The sequence below is a fragment of the Typopeltis vanoorti genome, chromosome 2, assembly GCF_054136105.1.
Source record: "Typopeltis vanoorti isolate ZY-2024b chromosome 2, IOZ_Tvanoo_1.0, whole genome shotgun sequence".
Classification (NCBI taxonomy): Eukaryota; Metazoa; Arthropoda; class Arachnida; order Uropygi; family Thelyphonidae; genus Typopeltis; species Typopeltis vanoorti.
In genome coordinates, this window is record NC_143550.1 from 63469400 (window position 1) to 63489634 (window position 20235).

A 20235-nucleotide genomic window follows, 5' to 3' on the forward strand; every position below is an offset into this window, starting at 1 on the left:
AGTCAGATATATTTGAGAAATTAAAAGAACACAGAAGAAATGCAAATATTAGACAGATATGTCCATGCTGATACTAGACAGGCTTCCCATCTTTCATTTTTCAATCCTGGTCATGCAAGACTATTATTATTATAATTGCATGGACATCTCCATGGAGTCCGAAGACTCATCGAGGGAGATCCAAACTATCCACACAATCTATCATATCTCTTCTCGAATGCATTAACACATAAAACACTCAAAACTGACCCTGGCAACCCTTTTCACTCATTCAACTCTTCAAGCAAAAAATCTAGTCTTCACACTCCAACTAATCACGCTTTTATTCAACTTCCAGGGATAACCCCCTTGTTCTAGCTGAAACATTTCCCATGCATCAATCCTATAAAATCCTTTAAGCAACTTAAATGTTTCTATCATATCCCCTCTTTTCTCCTATCAACCAATTTTTGCAATACACATACCCTCAATAGAAGATAGGGAACACTCCACAGACCACTCACCATCTTGGTCACTCACCTCTGAATCTTCTCCACCACTTCCTCATCCCCAAGAAACCCAGGAGACCAGTCCAGACATGGGAGTATCAAGGCCTTATAAAGTGGAATAACAACTTCCTTATCTTTACTCGTTAACGTGTTCTTCAATAGCCAAGTAATCTTATGGGCTACCTTAGCAATACGTCTTCCAAACTTTAACTCTGTCTACCACCACCCACAAATCTCTAGCATCATCTATTTTTTAGAGTACAGTGCCATCAATTTGATACACAGCTTGTAATCTATTTATCCCAAACTGCATAACTTTACATTTCTTCACACTGAACTGACACCCATTATATTTTGCTCATACTGACATCTTATTTAAATTGTTCTGCAAACTCTCCACATCACTTTGATTAACTATTACTCTACCTAATTTTGCATCATCAACAAACAGCTAAACAGTTTCTAATATATCCTATATTTCCTTTCAGGTTATTTCCTATATCATTTATGCACAAATTAAACAGCAATGTTTCCAATGCTGAACCTTGCAGTATACCACTAGTCACCTATTTTTGCCTCAATTTTGTCCTACCATATACCACTTTTTGATATCTGTCCAGAAGCCACCCTCTTGATATCTCTAATTTGCATAACAGAGTTCCATGTGGTATTCTGTCAAATGTCTTTGCAAAATACAGCAGAATCATCGTGAAACCATATCCTTTATCCAACTCTGCTGTTACCTTATTATAAATAGACAGTAAATTACTAAGGCATGATTGACCTCACAAAGCCATGTTGTCCCTCATACAGTATCATATTTTTATCCACTCATTCTTGAATTCTCTTTTTGACCAATTTTTTCAGTACTTTTATCACCAAACCTGACAGAACTATTTGGATTCTGTGTGCGTGTGTGTGTGTTTCCCCTATATAGGACAAATTACAAGTGCAATGAATATAGTATGCTCCAGGGTGGGCTAGCAAAGGAAGTGGATCCTCGGATGAGTTAAGTTCTTTAGTTTTTTTGCAGAAGGTTTAAAAGATGGCTTTAAGGTTGTATATCTTGTATTTTAGGAAACCAGATGCACAAATCCTATCCAAAAAAAAAAAAAAAGAAAAAAAAAGAAAAGAAATGGCATATTAAATTTAATCTTCTTTTTCTTCTTCCTATCATGGAATATAAGCCATGTGGCCTGTTCCGGTCTCATGCCATCTCTTTCTTGGTCTTCCGATTCTTCTTTTTCCACTTATTTTGTATCTGTATAATATTTTTGGTAGTCTGCTGTTGTCCATTCGATTTAAATGTTCTAGCCATTTTTGTTTATACTGTCTTATGTAGTAATTAATTGGTTTGATTTTTAGGGATTGTAAGATTTCTTCATTTGTTTTGTGGTCCCACTTGGTATATCCAGCTATTTTTCTGAGGAACTTCATTTCTGCTGTTTGAATTCGTTTTTCATCTTTCCTTTTCATGGTCCATGTTTCACTTCCGTATAGTAGAGTTGGTTTTGACAAGACATTATATAGTCTGATTCTAGTGTGTTTTTGTACCAGGGATGGCTTAAATATACTATTTATTATGCCATTTACTTTGACAAAGTTTGATATTTTAGTGTCTATGTCTTTTTCTTCTTCGTATGATAGATCACATCCCAAGTATCTGAAAGTGTTTACTTGTTCTAGTATTTTATTATCTATCACTATTTTAGGTTTTCTCCTTTGAATGCCATTATTTTTGTTTTTTCTTTGGATATTGTCATATTATATTGCTTTGAGATATCATTTAATGATTTTGATGATCTTTGTAAGTCATCTTCTGATGTAGTTAATACTATTTGATCATCTGCAAATAGTAGTGTATCTATCTTCATTTGCGGGGTCATTTGTATACCAAATGGGTTATGCTGTTTCCAGATTGTTAATATTTCATTTATATATATATTGAAAAGCAGAGGTGAGAGGGTACATCCTTGTCGTACTCCTCTTGATATATCTTTCCATTCTGAGGTGTGTTCTAATTTAACTGCTATTTTATTTCCTGTATATATTTCTTGAATAGATTGTAAAAGTTGGTTTGGTATGTTTAAATTGGTTAATATTTTAAACAATTTTTGTCGACTAATTTTGTCAAACGCTTTTTCATAACCAATAAACGCCACATGTGTTTCTTTTTGAAATTCTCTTCTCTTTTCTATTAATAATTTTAAAGTAAAAATTGGATCTATGCAGGATCGGCCTTTTCGGAAGCCATTTTGTTCTTCTAGTAATTTGTTTTCTACAATGCTGCTTAGTTTCTCTTTTAATATTCCTGCATATATTTTATATCCTGTATTCAGCAGGGTAATTCCCCTATAATTATTGCAATTGTCTTTATTTCCTTTTTTATAGATTGGGATGACCAGTGCTTTTTTCCAAGAGTTAGGGGTTTTTCTGGACATCCAAACCATATTAAAAAATTTCAAAAGTCTTTCATTAAATTTTTCACCTGCATTTTTGTATAGTTCTATATTTATATTGTCTTCTCCTGGCATTTTCCTATTTTTCATCTTCTTTATTATATTTTTCAGTTCTAACATTGTGATATTTTCTATTAGGTCATTCTTTGTCTTATAAAATTTTAATTCATTGTTCTCATCTGTCCAGAGATTTTGGAAATAGGTCACCCATTTTTCTAAATCTATTGTTTGTATTTTTATCTTTTCTTTTATTTCTTTATTCATGTATTTTATTACTTTATAGGTTTTGGGTTGTGGCTTAAATAAATCCTTTTCTAGTTCTGTTACGAAATTGTTCCATCTTTCTCTATGTTTTTTCCTTACTTCTCGTTTTGCAATTGCACTATTTCTTTTATACTCTATTTCTGCTTCTATTGTTTTGGAATTTAGCCATTTCTGGTAACTGTCTTTTTTGGTTTTTATTATATTTTCTATTTCTTTTGTTCCAGTCTCATAGTCCTCTTTTTCTAATCCATTTGTGCTTTATTCCTAAGGTTTCTGTTGCTGCTTTTGTGAGAATTTGTTTCAAATTTTCCCATTCATCTTCTATGTCACTTGATTCATGTGTGGTTTCTGTTTTTAAGTTTGTGCATTTTTGATATTGTAGTCTAACTTGAGGATCCTGTAATGAAGAAATTTTGTATCTCGGCTGGTAAGAATTTTCAATTCTATGTGTTTTTAGCCACTTTGGTTTAAAACGAATTTTTGCTGATACCATATAATGATCAGAGTTTAATTCAAAGCCTCGATATGCTCTTACGTCTAAAATTAACTCCGCTAATTTAAAATTTGTATCCTCTGGTTGACCAAGTATATTTATGTATTTCCTCGTGTTTAAACATTGAATTCATTATTCTCATATTATTATAAATGACAAAATCGCGCAATCTGCAACCATTTTGATTACATGTATCTTCGCCAAATTTACCTATGTTTGTTTTGTATTTTTTGTTTCCTATTCTGGCATTTAAATCTCCTGCTAGCAGTAAATAGTCAGTTTTATTTGTTTTATCTATGGCATTCTGTAATTCTTTATAAAATATATTACTGTCTTCTTCTTTTCCCTCTTCTGGTGCATATGCACCAATTATTGTTATGTGGCCTCTTAATGTCTTGAGTCTAATTTCTATTAGTCTTTCATTCAAATAGTTGTAATATACAATATTGTTAATATAATTAACGGCTATTTTAGCCTGTTTTTGTTTAGGAGTGTCCCTTATATTTAATACATTGGCTAACATAACTCAAAAGGGGTATATATATATATATAATTTAGAACATTACGGGCGAGTGTAGAAGGCAATTATGGCAGAATAAAAAATGTCGAAAAATTAAGTACATACCTTGATTTTGGTTTAAAGATGCCTTCTAAATCCAAGCTCTTGTGGAAGGGGGGGGGGAGGAGAAAGAACATGGGGATGTACTTGGGACATTCCCATGTTCCCCTACAGTCATTCCTACAAAGTTCCGACGATGGTCAGACGATGACCGAAACGGTCCACACCCCGTAAACCCTTGCCCCAGTTTCCACATAAGGATACCCTTCCCCTTCTGTTCCACCCCCCCTCTCCCCACAACAAAATAATATATATATATATATTTATATATATATTATTCATAGTAACCCGGGTTCCCAAACTTATTTCGCGTGTCCCAAGTACATCCCCATGTTCTTTCCCTCTCTTCCCCCCCCCTTCCACAAGAGCTTGGATTTAGAAGGCATCTTTAAACCAAAATCAAGGTATGTACTTAATTTTTCAACATTTTTTATTCTGCCATAATTGCCTTCTACACTCGCCCGTAATGTTCTAAATTATATATATATATACCCCGTTTGAGTTATGTTAGCCAATGTATTAAATATAAGGGACACTCCTAAACAAAAACAGGCTAAAATAGCCGTTAATTATATTAATAGTGTTTTAGAGGAGTAGCATGGGAATTTCCCAGAAATTATACTTACAATATTGTTCTTTAGGGATTTATGTACCATAATCATTATACCTGCTTTTGCTCTTTCTTCTTTTTTTACCCCACTGTAGATTTGTATATAGTTGTTTCTTTTGTACCTTTTTGTTTTTTCTTTGTTTCTGTTACTATACATATCTTTATGTTAGCTTGGTTTAGTTGTTTATCAAGTTCTTCTTCTTTGTGTGCAATGCTTCTCACATTCCATGTTGCAATCTTCATTATGTGTTCCTTTTTCCAATTTCGTTTACCGTTTCCTGTGTTGTGGTCTTTTCCCTGACAGTCCGTCCGGCTTTTCTTTGCATGAAACTTGAAAGTATTTTGAATTTCCCCAGGGCAGGTTACTAACCTGTTGCTGGGTAAGTCCAGTGGTAGGGCTGCTACCTAACGCCTAACAGCATTTACTCTGTTAGGGTGTTAAGGTTATACCGCCCATAGTCGGTCGCCAGTGCCTCGTTTGTACTTTTAGAACAGGGTGGACCACGGAAAGGTGAGGTTGACATTTGAGTGGGAGAGGCTATGTATTGCGCTTCACCACCCCTTCCACCCCATTTAATATTAATAACTATAGTAAAGTTGGCCTTTCTGATCATGCTCTGAATACTCTACATAGAATTGACTGGAAAGACATCTGTTGTTTACATCACACCAAAACATGGTATGAACGTAAATTTAAGGAGGTCTGTGAAATTCTTATCAACCATCCTAATCTTAACAATAAATGATGGTCTAAAAATCCTAAGAATATGGAAGGAACATATTCTACCCAGATAACCTTTCTGCCTAAAAGTTAAATTATAAATAGAACTGTAGGTAATCCAGGATCTTAACTCTAACATAACAACTCTCATGTTAAATTAGGGAAACAATTTTGCTATAATAAAACTATCTATATGAAATTGTTCTCTGATGTCATCATAAATAGAATATAGCTTTGATGTAGTTATTTTATTTTAATTTTTTTTACTAGAGGTCAGGCCAGTAGAATACCATTGATCAAATCATTGTCTCTTCGGCATACTGTGTGAAATGTAATAGAGATTGTCTCTGTATATATGTGTATACTCCAGATGAGGACCTTAATTTGTCTGAAATGAATGCTGATCACCGTAACACAAAAAAGAAAAGGTTTCACCATTTCACTTAAAGGAAGTACTTTACTTCTCTTTGGCATATCTGAATTGCCAGCATCACTACTCTTGCACTTTGGGACCATTATTAAGTAAAATAAGGGTTACTTGAACACAAGCACTACGAGATGGCTGCTGAGACTATCGGTGGGTAGCGTATACAGTACAGGGTGGATGCAATGAACAGCGTGAGATTTCATCATGCTATTTAAAACTTATGAATTGTTTATTTCTGGAATTTTCCATTTAATATTTTCGGACTGGGTTGACCACAGGTAACTGAAACTGTGGAAAGCAAACTTGAAGATAAGGGGGGGGGGGTTGTTCAGGTGTTTATCTATTTTTCCTAGCTTGTCTTTGAAAATTTGCTTTCAGCTGTTCTAAATCTTTCTTTTCCCAAAGGTTCACATTTCTTCTTTTTTCTGTTAAGTCTTTTCTGACCACAATCTATAAAAATTTAAGAAAAAAAGAATAAAGCAAGGGAAGTGTAAACAAGACCCATCTTAGACACACAATGGCAAAATCTTAACATACTGATTCAGCTGAGAAAGCATGTGGTGAAGGTAGTTGCAAGTGAAAACGAAACTTCATAATGGACAAAAGAAGTTAAAGTGACAATCTTGAAAAGAAGAAATAGTATCGAAAGTTCTGGGCAAGTAAGTCAACTTGTGTCTCTGTAGAACAAAATGAAAGGAAGCTGAGTTATATATAAAAGCAAGCAGCTAAATACAAGTCAGGAAAAGATTGGGAAGAATACAGAAGATAAATACCAATCACACAAGGGACAAAAATGTTCTGGAGGTTAGAAATGGAGGAAAGAGTATCATAAAAGGAATCATAGATCCTAATCGTAACAATAAAAACTGAACATATGGATATTCTCGATATCTAAAGTAATTACTTTGAAAAGTTGTTAAATGAGATAATAAGAGACAGAATATACTTAAGAGAAATGCAACGGGATACATATCAATACCCAAGGTAGAAATCATAAGAAACTGAGATACGGAAAAGCACCTGCATTAGATATTCAATCAGAAATAGAGATATAAAAGTTTTATGGTAGCTACACTACATAATCAGTAAACCTAGGTAGAAGGTTGAATTCCAATGATGAGAACATTCTTAAACTACCCATCTATAAAAAGGAAAGAAAAAAAAATGTAGGAAACAGAGCAATTTCCCCAATGAACGTTGCAAGTAAGATTTATGCAAGCAAGAATACTTCAAAAGAGGCAAAGAACAAAAGAGAAACCTAGTCAAAAAAAAGGGTTCTCAGGAACAGTACAGATCTTATATTATCATAATAGAGAGAGAGCGATATGGGAATATACAAATAAGCCCCAGTCCTGAAAATAGTTCAGGTGCAAACTTGTTTGCTTACACTTGTACAAAGGATTAAACCAAGTATATAATTTCTTGGTATCTTTAATTTACACATAATACAGAAAGTGAGTTTCCAGGTAGTTTTCCTCTGAAATCATTTGATGGAAATATTTCCTTCTCTGACACAGAAGAATATTTTTGACAAGTATTGAACACAAAAGATTCCCTTAACCTGTATTATATGGATTACAGATCATGTGAAACACTTCTGCTGGTAAGATTAAATATTATGTGCAAAAGTAAATTCACACAGAATTCTTTCAGTCTCCATATTAATGGCAACTGAAAAGAAGAAAGCATTCTGATCTTTTCTCCCTTATGTCAGTATCTCTAGTGCAAATTTGGATAAACTATATATGTCAAAATGTCACGTAACAGAACATAGAGACAACAGATATTATTATATGGGTATATCTCCATGGAGTCAAAAAGGACTCATTGTAAAGACTGATACTAAACTGATTCACTGCAAAAGGGCACTCAACTAATTCTGGCAATCCATTCCACTCATTCACCACTCTCCAAGCAAAAATCTAGTCCACACACACCTTTACTAACCACATTCTTACACAACATCCAAGTTTAACTCCTAGTTCTCTTGATCCATCTTGTATTGAAAAATTTCTTTCCTGTCAATCTTAAAGAATTCCTTTAATAGCTCATAATTTCTATCATGTCTCCTCTTTTCCACCTTTTATCAATTAAACTTGACAACCCATACAACTTCAACCTATCCTCATAGGGAGCATTCACAGACCTGTCACCAGCTTGATCACTTGTCTCTTAATGCTCTAAACCACTTCTTAATCCCCAAGAAAATCAGGTGATCAAATAGTCAAGATGTGGTCAATCATAGCCTTATAAAGAGAAAATAATAACTTCATTATCTTTACTGTTAGTGTGTTTTTCAACATCAAAGCAATCCTTTGAGTTAGTTATTTTGCCAACTTTTGCAATATGCCCTCTGACCTTCAACATCTCTGTCCACCTTTACTCCTAACTAGTCACCCTTATTCTCCTAGCCTAGATTCCACTCCGTCATAGAGATATGGAAATATCACTTTATATTCTCTCCATATTACTTTCTGGTGTCTGTCAGTAACCCCTCCCAATCCCCTAAACACATGCCACCAGCTTTACACCCATTCCCCATTTGCTCCAACTTTTATAATCATCTCCTATGTGGTATTCTTTCAAATGTCTTTGTCCAGCAGTATCATGGAATAGTCATTTCCCTTATCTGTTCTGCTGTCACTGTTATAAAATGTAATTTAATCAGGCAGAATGTACCTTTTACAAAACCATGCTGCTCATCATAAACTACTGTATCCCATCCACTGCCAGATTTTACCTTTAACTAACTTTTCTAATATTTTAACCATCACTCCTGAGATATTAATTAGTTTGTAATTTGCTAATTCTGGTCTGTCAGAGGTACTGCCAATTCTCTTGCACATTTGTGTGGCAAACAGGCCAATATCTCATCCAGTCCCAATGCTGTATTAGCATTGATATTTATGAATATGTTGAGCATCTCCTGTTCATCCATACAATTGTCACATCAATCTCCTGGATGATACTGATATCATTGTTTCTTGTACTTGTTACATAATGAAAAAATTTGTTTGGAATTACTTTAGGTAAAAAGTGCAGTCTTTTCTTGTGTGCATTTAATATTGTTCATGAATATGCTGATCATCTTTTTCTTTATATTCTCTCCACAATGTTTTCTTTTTCTGCAGCTCCTGCCTTATATCTTTATTCATTGAGTTAACCACTACTTGGTTTATCCTCCTGACTATGGGTATACAGTCTGATGCTGCTTGTTTGAAAAAAAACACTGATTACTTACCATGTACTACTGATATTCTTCCTTTGAAGCTTCTTGAGCTACAAAGGAAGAATATCAGTAGTACTCCAAGCTGACTCCTAGTCCGACATAATTACCAGCTCCATAGTGTAACATAAATCCTTTCTTGGTATAGAATTCCACATGTTTAGCAACCTCCCAGAATAAGACAGCATAGTCAATTTCCCCAATTGGTGGCAGTGTCTACCTTGGTTACAGATACATTTTCTGTTGCTATGTCTAGATCCAGAACACTCAAACCCCCTGGTCCCCTCAATAGCATGCTGTTTCAGATTATAATCCCTTGGCAAATGTATAAATTTTATTTCTATCTTGCTATGCCCTATCCTTCCTCTATGAAGTCACCCATAATTGCTTGGTATGCACTCATTGTGGTAATCTGCCTTTGCATGAATCCACATTTTCCTGTGGAGATCAACAGGAATATATGGATTCACTTATATATGTGTAAGTGTGAATCTTACCTCACCAACAATGATCTGCTTATTTATGTACTTGCATGTTTTCTGTCATCAACACATTCAAGTTATCCTGACTCTTCTAATTCCTATGACTCTACAGTCAAAATCAACTTTTTGGCCTGCTGGTTTTTTTTTTTTTTTTTTTTTTTTTTGCCATGAACCTTGATTATTCAAGGGCTTTCCAGTTTGGACATTTTCATATGATGTTATGTTAACTAATGCTATCTATCCATCTTGTTCTTGGTTTTCCTTTTGGTCTTTTTCCAAATATTTTACTATTTATAGTCTTCTTAGGAATTTTCCATTTGAAAAACATGTCTTGTCCACTGCAACTTTTTGAGCTTGATTAAACTAGATGCTGTAGGTTGTTTAATAGAGTTGAAATAACACAGTTGTAGCTGAACCTTCAGATACAACAGTCACTCATTGGGTGAAATATTTTACTAAGGATTATCCTTTCAAAACCTGAAATCAATTCCTCTATCCTTGCAATAAATATCCTTTCTTTTAGTGTTGCATGGTGATCAGCATTCATTTTAGATATTATGGACTTTACAACCATGTTATAAATAACTCTTTTAATTTCCTGAAGTTTCGATCTTCATATTAAGATCATCATCTGGAGTATATACAAATATACAAAGACAAGCTGAGTTACATTACACACAGTAAGCTAAAGAAACAATGATCTGATCACTATTGGCATGACCTCTAGTGAAAAAAAATAAATAAATAAAAAATGAAAAAAATAAAAATTACAAATTAATTAATTATTTAGAAACTACATTCAAAGCTAAATTCTATTTAAGATAACATGAGAAAAACATTCTTTCTTATAGATAGTCTTCTTTCAGTAACAATGATGTCCTATTTTTAACATTACAATTGTTATTTAAATTAAGGGGATATTAAATCCCACATTGTTTTAAAACCGAATAAGAAACTCAAAGATTGGAATCGGAGAGTTTCATGCCGAATATAGTAAACTATAAAGTATAGGCGATCACTAGCGTAGCTAATGCAAGTGACCCTAGTACGTAGTACAATACCGGACAACTCGTAGCAAAGGTGGTAAAGTTCTGATCGCTATTCTTAGGTATTTTCCATAATGTAAAAACACATTTCCTAGGAAATGTATGCTGTTATTACATTATGGTGGGAGGTCACTACCCAGACCGGTTTCAGCCTTTTTTGAGGCTTCATCAGTGAGTAGCTAGACCAAATTAATAGCAAAGCGTATAGCGATTAATATCTCTAATTTAAATAATGTTTATATCGCCGAAATGAAGCTTATTAGCTCTTTATATTTAAGTAACTTAATGGTTGCACCTATTTGGAAACTCGTATAGCAGAGTATATAAGTTCTTTTCGCTATACACTTTGGTATTAATTTGGTCTAGCTACTCACTGATGAAGCCTCAAAAAAGGCTGAAACCGGTCTGAGTAGTGACCTCCCACCATAATGTAATAACAGCATACATTTCCTAGGAAATGCGTTTTTACATTATGGAAAATACCTAAGAATAGCGATCAGAACTTTACCACCTTTGCTATGAGTTGTCCGGTATTGTACTACGTACTAGGGTCACTTGCATTAGCTCACGCTAGTGATCGCCGATACTTTATAGTTTACTATATTCGGCATGAAACTCTCCGATTCCAATCTTTGAGTTTCTTATTCGGTTTTAAAACAATGTGGGATTTAATATTCCCTTAATTTAAATAAAGTTTATATCGCCGAAATGAAGCTTATTAGCTCTTTATATTTAAGTTACAATTATTATTTTTTTAGATTTAGGATTCTGGATTAGCTACACTCCTGTTTATAGCTAACTCTTAGAGAGAAAGGTTCTGTGAGTAGAATATGTGCCTTCCATATGCTTGGGATTTTTAGACCATCATTATTGTTCAGATTGGGGTGGTTGATAAGAATCTCACAGGCTTCCTTAAATTTGCATTCATACCATGTCATGTAAACAACTGGTGCTTTTCCAGTCAATTCTATGTAAAGTGTTCAGGGCATGATCAAGTTTACCAAAATTTACAGTCTACCAAAGTTACACAAACAAAACAAACACATCACTCCAGCTGATAGTCAAAGAAATAGATAGCCCGAATTATCACCTAGCCAAGAAATTAGCAGCAACACTCAAGGAGTTGGCAGATCATTTTCCCTCCTATATCAGAAACACACAACACTTCATAAACATAATCAAAGACATTAAATTAGAAAAAGATGATTTATTAGTCAGTTTTGATGTCTCTGCCCTCTTTACAAATGTCCCAATCAATGACACAATTCTTCTTTTACAAAACAAATTCACTCCAGATATCACAACGCTCTTTGCAGATGTATAAAGTTCTGGTTATTTTGTATGGAAAAACGCTTTCTACCTACAAAAAGAAGGCACAGCCATGGGCTCACCATTATCCTCATCCTATTGCTAACATTTATATGGAACATTTTGAGCAACATGCTCTAGATTCCTCTCCTTTAAACCCAAAGTCTGCCTTAGATACGTTGATGATGTTTTTGCGATCTGGTCCCATGGCTGCCAGACACTAGATACTTTCCTTAACCACCTAAACAAACAACACAAATGCATACAGTTCACAATTGAGATTGAAAAACAGAACACCCTTCTGTTTCTAGTAACACTTGTCACACGTCTTCCTTCTGGCAGTCTTTCCTTCATGTTTACTGGAAACCAACACATTCTGGTCAATATATACACAAACTCCTACCACCACCACCCAACACAAAAACTAGGTGTTATTAATACTCTAAAAAACAGAGCTTTGAAGATCTGCTCCAATGAACATGTGCTGAAAGACAAATTTAAAGTTATCAGTAACACTTTTCTAAAAAATGGTTATAGCCAAAACACTATTAACAAAACCTCAATAAAACCATAAAACCAGACTATAATAAAACTATAACCATTCCTTATGTTAAAGGGACATCTGATAAAATAAACAGAATACTACAAAAATACAACTTCAAAGCCACCATTAAACCTCCTGCAAAATTAAAAAGCTTACTGAGCTCATCCGAAGACTAGCTCCTTTGCTGGCCCACCCTGGAGTACACCGTATTTATTGCACCTGTAATATACAATATATAGGGGAAACAGGGGTGCTTAAGGGTCAAAGCTGTATAACTGAGAGGAGACCTCCACATAGCCTTTAAAGGAATGTGGAGAACCGACCAGGGCTTCTGACCTAATGTCCAATCCTCACCTTCTCGTTGCGCACCCTGTTGGGTATCTACTTGGATACTGAATGGACGAGGATGGGCTGGCAATTTGGGATTTAGCCGACCAATTGGTTAAACCAAAATATAGAATGATGGTACAACATGACAAAATTTCATGCCGGCTGGGCGCGTCGCCCGGTTAAACAAGGCCCCCGTTGTTTTCGCCAGGGAACCAGGGCAAACAGCGAAAAGTCAGCTACTGGAACAAATCTGAAAATAAACCCCAACTCAACATCACCAGAGTTAAAGATCGGTACTATCAACGTAAGAAGCCTGAATGGCAAAGAAATGGAGCTAGCTGAGGAATTAGATAAGTACCACATTGACATAATAGGGGTGACTGAAACAAAAAAGACAAAAACTGGTGAGATCTTTCTGAGCAATAAATACAAAATGTTATATTCAGGCAATGACAATCAAGGAAAAGAAAGAGTAGCCATAGTATTCAACACAAAATACGAGGCTAATCTTCTTGAATGGCAGTCAGTCTCAAGTAGAGTAATGTGGGCAAATATGAGAATGGGGAACTGGACAATGAGACTTATTTGTGCCTATGGTCCCACAGAAGGTTCTACTAAGGTAGAAGTGGAGGAATTTTTTGAGGCTTTAGAAAAAGCAACTGACACAATGAAAAAGGAAAAGTTGGTCCTTGTTGGGGATCTAAATAGTAGAGTAGGAAATGATTGTGAGACATACAAAAATATTTTGGGAAAATTTGGAGAAAAGAGCAAAGCTAATAATAATGGCAAATATCTGTTGGATTTCTTCTCAGGACATGGACTGGTTATTACTAACACCATGTTCCAACATAAAAATGAGCACAAATTCACATGGAGAGAAGAGGCTAGGAATAAGAAAAGTCTCATTGACTATGTTATCGTTGATATTGATGTTTTCTCCCAGGTGCAGGACACCAGAGTGTACAGAGGATTTGAAATTGGAAGTGATCACTATTTAGTCTTGAGCAGGATAAAATTGAATTTCATATTGAAAAGAATAACATGCAAGAAAGTTTTAAAGCGAATAAAAGTTGAGCAGCTCTTAGATGTGAGCTGTAGACTAAAATACACAAAGATTATTGAAGAAAAAATTAAAGAGTTTGAGAACAGGAATCAAACCTTGGAGATTCAGTGGCAAACTCTGAAGAAAACATTGATTGATTCTGCCATAGAGGCATGTGGTGAGGTTGTCTGTAAGGATAAAAAAATCAGAACTCCCTGGTGGACACAGGAGGTTAAAGAGGCAGTGAAGGAAAAGAAGAAAGCATACCAAAAGTTCCTGTCAAATAAGTCAGCTTGTGCTCTTAGAGAATATAGAGACAAATGCAAGAATGCTAAACACTGTGTAAAACTAGCTAAACACTAAACAAAAGTCATGGGAGGACTTTGGCAAGAATATAGAAAATAAATATCAAGAAGGTGGCAAAATATTCTGGAGGTTGTTGAAGAAGCTTAAGAATGGAGGAAAGAGTGCTATAAAAGGAATTAGAGATGATGAAGGTGACATGAAAATGGGAGAAAAAGATATCTTTGAAGTATGGAGTAATTACTTTGAAAAACTGCTAAATGAAACAAGCAGTGATGACAGCACAGTGGTAAAAAACACTGACCAGGCATGCAGTCAGGAATACATATCCATACTTGAAGTAGAAAAAGCCATCAAAGGCTTGAAATGTGGAAAGGCAGCAGGAGTAGATGATATTCGACCAGAAATGCTGAAGTATGGTGGTATAAGAGTCTTACAGTGGCTGCACTGCATAGTTCAGAAAGCCTGTACAGAGGGACGAATTCCCGATGATTGGAGTAGAGCTCTCATAGTACCCATATATAAAAAGGGAAATAAAACTCGATGTGAGAATTACAGAGGTATTTCCCTACTGAGTGTTCCTGGCAAGATCTATGCAAGTATACTTGAGAAACGGTTGAGAAGAATTGTGGAAGAAAAGCTTGGTGAAGAACAAGCCGGATTCAGGCCAAATAGAGGCTGTCAGGATCAGATCTTCAGTTTACGACAAATAGTCGAGAAAGCATGGGAATATAACAAAGATCTGTATTTAAGTTTTGTCGATCTGGAAAAGGCATATGACAAGGTGCCAAGAGAGAAGCTATTCAATACGCTGCAGTTATATGGTGTCAATAGGGCATTATATCAAGCAATACTTAGTCTTTATTTGAGTTGTAAGTCAGCAGTTAGAATTGAAGGAAGTACAGGAAGATGGTTTAATGTTAAATCTGGTGTGAGACAAGGATGTACATTATCCCCTCTGTTATTCATTATCTATATGGATCACATTATGAAGGAATGTGGTATTAAACCTGATATCAAAATTGGAGGTGTTAATGTCAGCTCTTTGCTTTATGCAGATGATGTTATACTTCTAAATAAATCCGCTACAAGTCTGTAAGATTCTCTGACTAAATTTAATAGCTGTTGTAATAGATATGGTATGAAGGTCAGCAATAAAAAGACAAAGACAATGAAAATAGGCAGAATCATTGAAAATGTCAACTGTGTTGTGAATGGAGAACCTGTGGAACAAGTAAAACATTTCGGCTATTTAGGCACGATTTTTACTGAAGATGGTAAATTAAATATAGAAATAGACAACAGAATCAGCAAAGCTGGTATGGTGGGAAGTCAATTGAATAAATTCATATGGAATAAGAGAGAAATTAGTCGGAACACTAAATTAGCTGTATACAAGACAGTGTTCAAATCAGTTTTAACTTATGGATCTGAGAGCTGGGTCAGAAGTAAAACACTTGACCAAAGACTAGAGACCACAGATATGAGAGTCCTGAGAAAGATTATAGGCGTGAACAGATGACATCAATGGCAGTATCATATTAAAAACGAGGATATTAGGAAAGAACTTGACATTGTCAGCATCCAGGAATGCGTTAGCAGAGCTAATCTCAGGTGGTATGGTCACTTAAACAGAATGGGTGAGGAAAGATTAGAAAAAGAAGTGTTCTCTGCCAGGTTGGCAGCAAACGACCCAGAGGAAGACCAAGATATAGGTGGATTGATACGGTACAAAGTGCTTTAGACGATAGAAATATAAGATCTGATAATGTTGGAGTGTTGACAAGTAACAGACTGATTTGGAGGAAAATTGTAGATAGGAAATTAATAACGATGTAATTTTTTTCACGTAGTACTATCATATCCTGTACACCCCTTGAGGGTACATGGCAGGAATTTGATGATGATGATGAGGGGAAACAGGATACACAATTCCTATCAGAGAAAAGGGACATAACACATTAAATATAATAACTATGGTGAAGCTGGCCTTTCTGATCATGCCCTGAACATTTTACATAGAATTGACTGGAAAAGCACCAGTTGTTTACATCACACCCAAACATGTTATGAACACAAATTTAAGGAAGCCTGTGAGATTCTTAACAACCACCCCAATCTGAACAATAATGATGGTCTAAAACTCCCAAGCATATGAAAGGCACATATTCTACCCACAGAACCTCTCTCTTTCTCTAAGAGTTAACTATAAACAGGACTATAGATAATCATCATCATCATCATCATCATCATCATCAAATTCCTGCCATGTACCCTCAAGGGGTGTACAGGATATGACAGTACTACATGAAAAAATTACATCATTACTAACTTCCTATCTACAATTTTCCTCCAAATCAGTCTGTTACTTGTCAAGACTCCAAAATTATCAGATCTTATATTTCTATCGTCTAAGGCACTTTGTACCGTATCAATCCACCTATATCTTGGTCTTCCTCTGGGTCGTTTTCCTGCCAACTTGGCAGAGAACACTTGTTTTGCTAATCTTTCCTCTCCCATTCTATTTAAGTGACCATACCATCTGAGATTAGCTCTGCTAACGCATTCCTGGATGCTGACAATGTCAAGTTCTTTCCTAATATCCTCATTTTTAATATGATATTGCCATTGATGCCATCTGTTCACGCCTCTAATCTTTCTCAGGACTCTCATATCTGCGGTCTCTAGTCTTTGGTCAAGTGTTTTACTTCTGACCCAGCTCTCAGATCCATAAGTTAAAATTGGTTTGAACACAGTCTTGTATACAGCTAATTTAGTGTTCCGACTAATTTCTTTCTTATTCCATATGAATTTATTCAATTGACTTCCCACGATACCAGCTTTGCTGATTCTGTTGTCTATTTCTATATTTAGTTTACCATCTTCAGTAAAAATTGTGCCTAAGTAGCTGAAATGTTTTACTTGTTCCACAGGTTCTCCATTCACAACACAGTTGATATTTTCAATGATTCTGCCTATTTTCATTGTCTTTGTCTTTTTATTGCTGACCTTCATACCATATCTATTACAACAGCTATTCAATTTAGTCAGAGAATCTTGCAGACTTGTAGCGGATTTATTTAGAAGTATAACATCATCCGCATAAAGCAAAGAGCTGACATTAACATCTCCAATTTTGATATCAGGTTTAATACCACATTCCTTCATAATGTGATCCATATAGATAATGAATAACAGAGGGGATAATGTACATCCTTGTCTCACACCAGATTTAACATTAAACCATCTTCCTGTACTTCCTTCAATTCTAACTGCTGACTCACAACTCAAATAAAGACTAAGTATTGCTTGATATAATGCCCCATTGAAACCATATAACTGCAGCGTATTGAATAGCTTCTCTCTTGGCACCTTGTCATATGCCTTTTCCAAATCGACAAAACTTAAATACAGATCTTTGTTATATTCCCATGCTTTCTCGACTATTTGTCGTAAAGTGAAGATCTGATCCTGACAGCCTCTATTTGGCCTGAATCCAGCTTGTTCTTCACTAAGCTTTTCTTCCACAATTCTTCTCAACCGTTTCTCAAGTATACTTGCATAGATCTTGCCAGGAACACTCAGTAGGGAAATACCTCTGTAATTCTCACATTCAGTTTTATTTCCCTTTTTATATATGGGTACTATGAGAGCTCTACTCCAATCATCGGGAATTCGTCCCTCTGTCCAGGCTTTCTGAACTATGCAGTGCAGCCACTGTAAGACTCTTATACCACCATACTTCAGCATTTCTGGTCGAATATCATCTACTCCTGATGCCTTTCCACATTTCAAGCCTTTGATGGCCTTTTCTACTTCAAGTATGGATATGTATTCCTGACTGCATGCCTGGTCAGTGTTTTTTATCACGGTGCTGTCATCACTGCTTGTTTCATTTAGCAGTTTTTCAAAGTAATTACTCCATACTTCAAGGATATCTTTTTCTCCTGTTTTCATTTCACCTTTATCATCTCTAATTCCTTTTACAGCACTCTTTCCTCCATTCCTAAGCTTCTTCAACAACCTCCAGAATATTTTGCCACCTTCTTGATATTTATTTTCTATATTCTTGCCAAAGTCCTCCAATGACTTTTGTTTAGCTAGATTTACACACTGTTTAGCTTTCTTACATTTGTCTCTGTATTCTGTAAGAGTAAAAGCTGACTTATTTGCCAGGAACTTTTGATATGCTTTCTTCTTTTCCTTCACTGCCTCTTTAACTTCCTGTGTCCACCAGGGAGTTCTGATTTTTTTATCTTTGCACACAACCTCACCACATGCCTCTCTGGCAGAATCAATCAATGTTTCCTTCAGAGTTTGCCACTGAATCTCCAAGGTTTGATTCCTGTTCTCAAACTCTTTCATTTTCTTTTCAATAATATTTCTGTATTTTAGTCTACAGTTTACATCTGAGAGCTGCTCAACTTTTATTCGCTTTAAAACTTTCTTACATGTTATTCTTTTCAATATGAAATTCAATTTTATCCTGCTCAAGACTAAATAGTGATCACTTCCAATTTCAAATCCTCTGTACACTCTGGTGTCCTGCACCAGGGAGAAAACATCACTATCAACAATAACATAGTCAATGAGACTTTTCTTATTCCTAGCCTCTTCTCTCCATGTGAATTTGTGCACATTTTTATGTTGGAACATGGTGTTAGTAATAACCAGTCCATGTCCTGAGCAGAAATCCAACAGATATTTGCCATTATTATTAGCTTTGCGCTTTTCTCCAAATTTTCCCAAAATATTTTTGTATGTCTCACAATCATTTCCTACTCTACTATTTAGATCCCCAACAAGGACCAACTTTTCCTTTTTCATTGTGTCAGTTGCTTTTTCTAAAGCCTCAAAAAATTCCTCCACTTCTACCTTAGTAGAACCTTCTGTGGGACCATAGGCACAAATAAGTCTCATTGTCCAGTTCCCCATTCTCATATTTGCCCACATTACTCTACTTGAGACTGACTGCCATTCAAGAAGATTAGCCTCGTATTTTGTGTTGAATACTATGGCTACTCCTTCTTTTCCTTGATTGTTATTGCCTGAATATAACATTTTGTATTCATTGCTCGGAAAGATCTCACCAGTTTTGGTCTTTTTTGTTTCAGTCACCCCTATTATGTCGATCTGGTACTTATCTAATTCCTCAGCTAGCTCCATTTCTTTGCCATTCAGGCTTCTTACGTTGATAGTACCGATCTTTAACTCTGGTGATGTTAAGTTGGGGTTTGTTTTCAGATTTGTTCCAGTAGCTGACTTTTCGCTGTTCGCCCTGGTTCCCTGGCGAAAACAACGGGGGCCTTGTTTAACCGGGCGACGCCCCAGCCGGCATGAAATTTTGTCATGTTGTACCATCATTTTTTATTTTGGTTTAACCAATAAGAATACAATTTGGTCGGCTAAATCCCAAATTGCCAGCCCATCCTCGTTCGTTCAGTATCAAAGTAGATACCCAACAGGGTGCACCACGAGAAGGTGAGGATTGGACATTAGGTCAGAAGCCCTGGTCGGTTCTCCGCATTCCTTTAAAGGCTATGTGGAGGTCTCCTCTCAGTTATACAGCTTTGACCCTTAAGCACCCCTATAGATAATCCAGAATCCTAAATCTAAAATAACAATTGCAATGTTAAAGATAGGACATCATTGTTACTGAAAGAAGACTATCTAATGTTTTTCTCATGTTATCTTAAATAGAATTTAGCTATGATGTAGTTTTTAAATAATTAATTAATTTGTAATTTTTATTTTTTAATTTTTTTTTCACTAGAGGTCATGGTGATCAAATCATTGTTTCTTTAGCTTACTGTGTGTAATGTAACTCAGCTTGTCCTTGTATATTTATATACTCCAGATGATGATGATGATTT

General features: G+C 35.4%; 1 protein-coding gene across 8 annotated transcripts in view; it reads right to left on the reverse strand.

Annotated features, from left to right (window-relative positions):
- LOC150109091 (phospholipase D1-like) overlaps nt 1-20235 on the reverse strand; it is a 584228-nt gene that overhangs the window by 46039 nt on the left and 517954 nt on the right. The window lies entirely within an intron of this gene.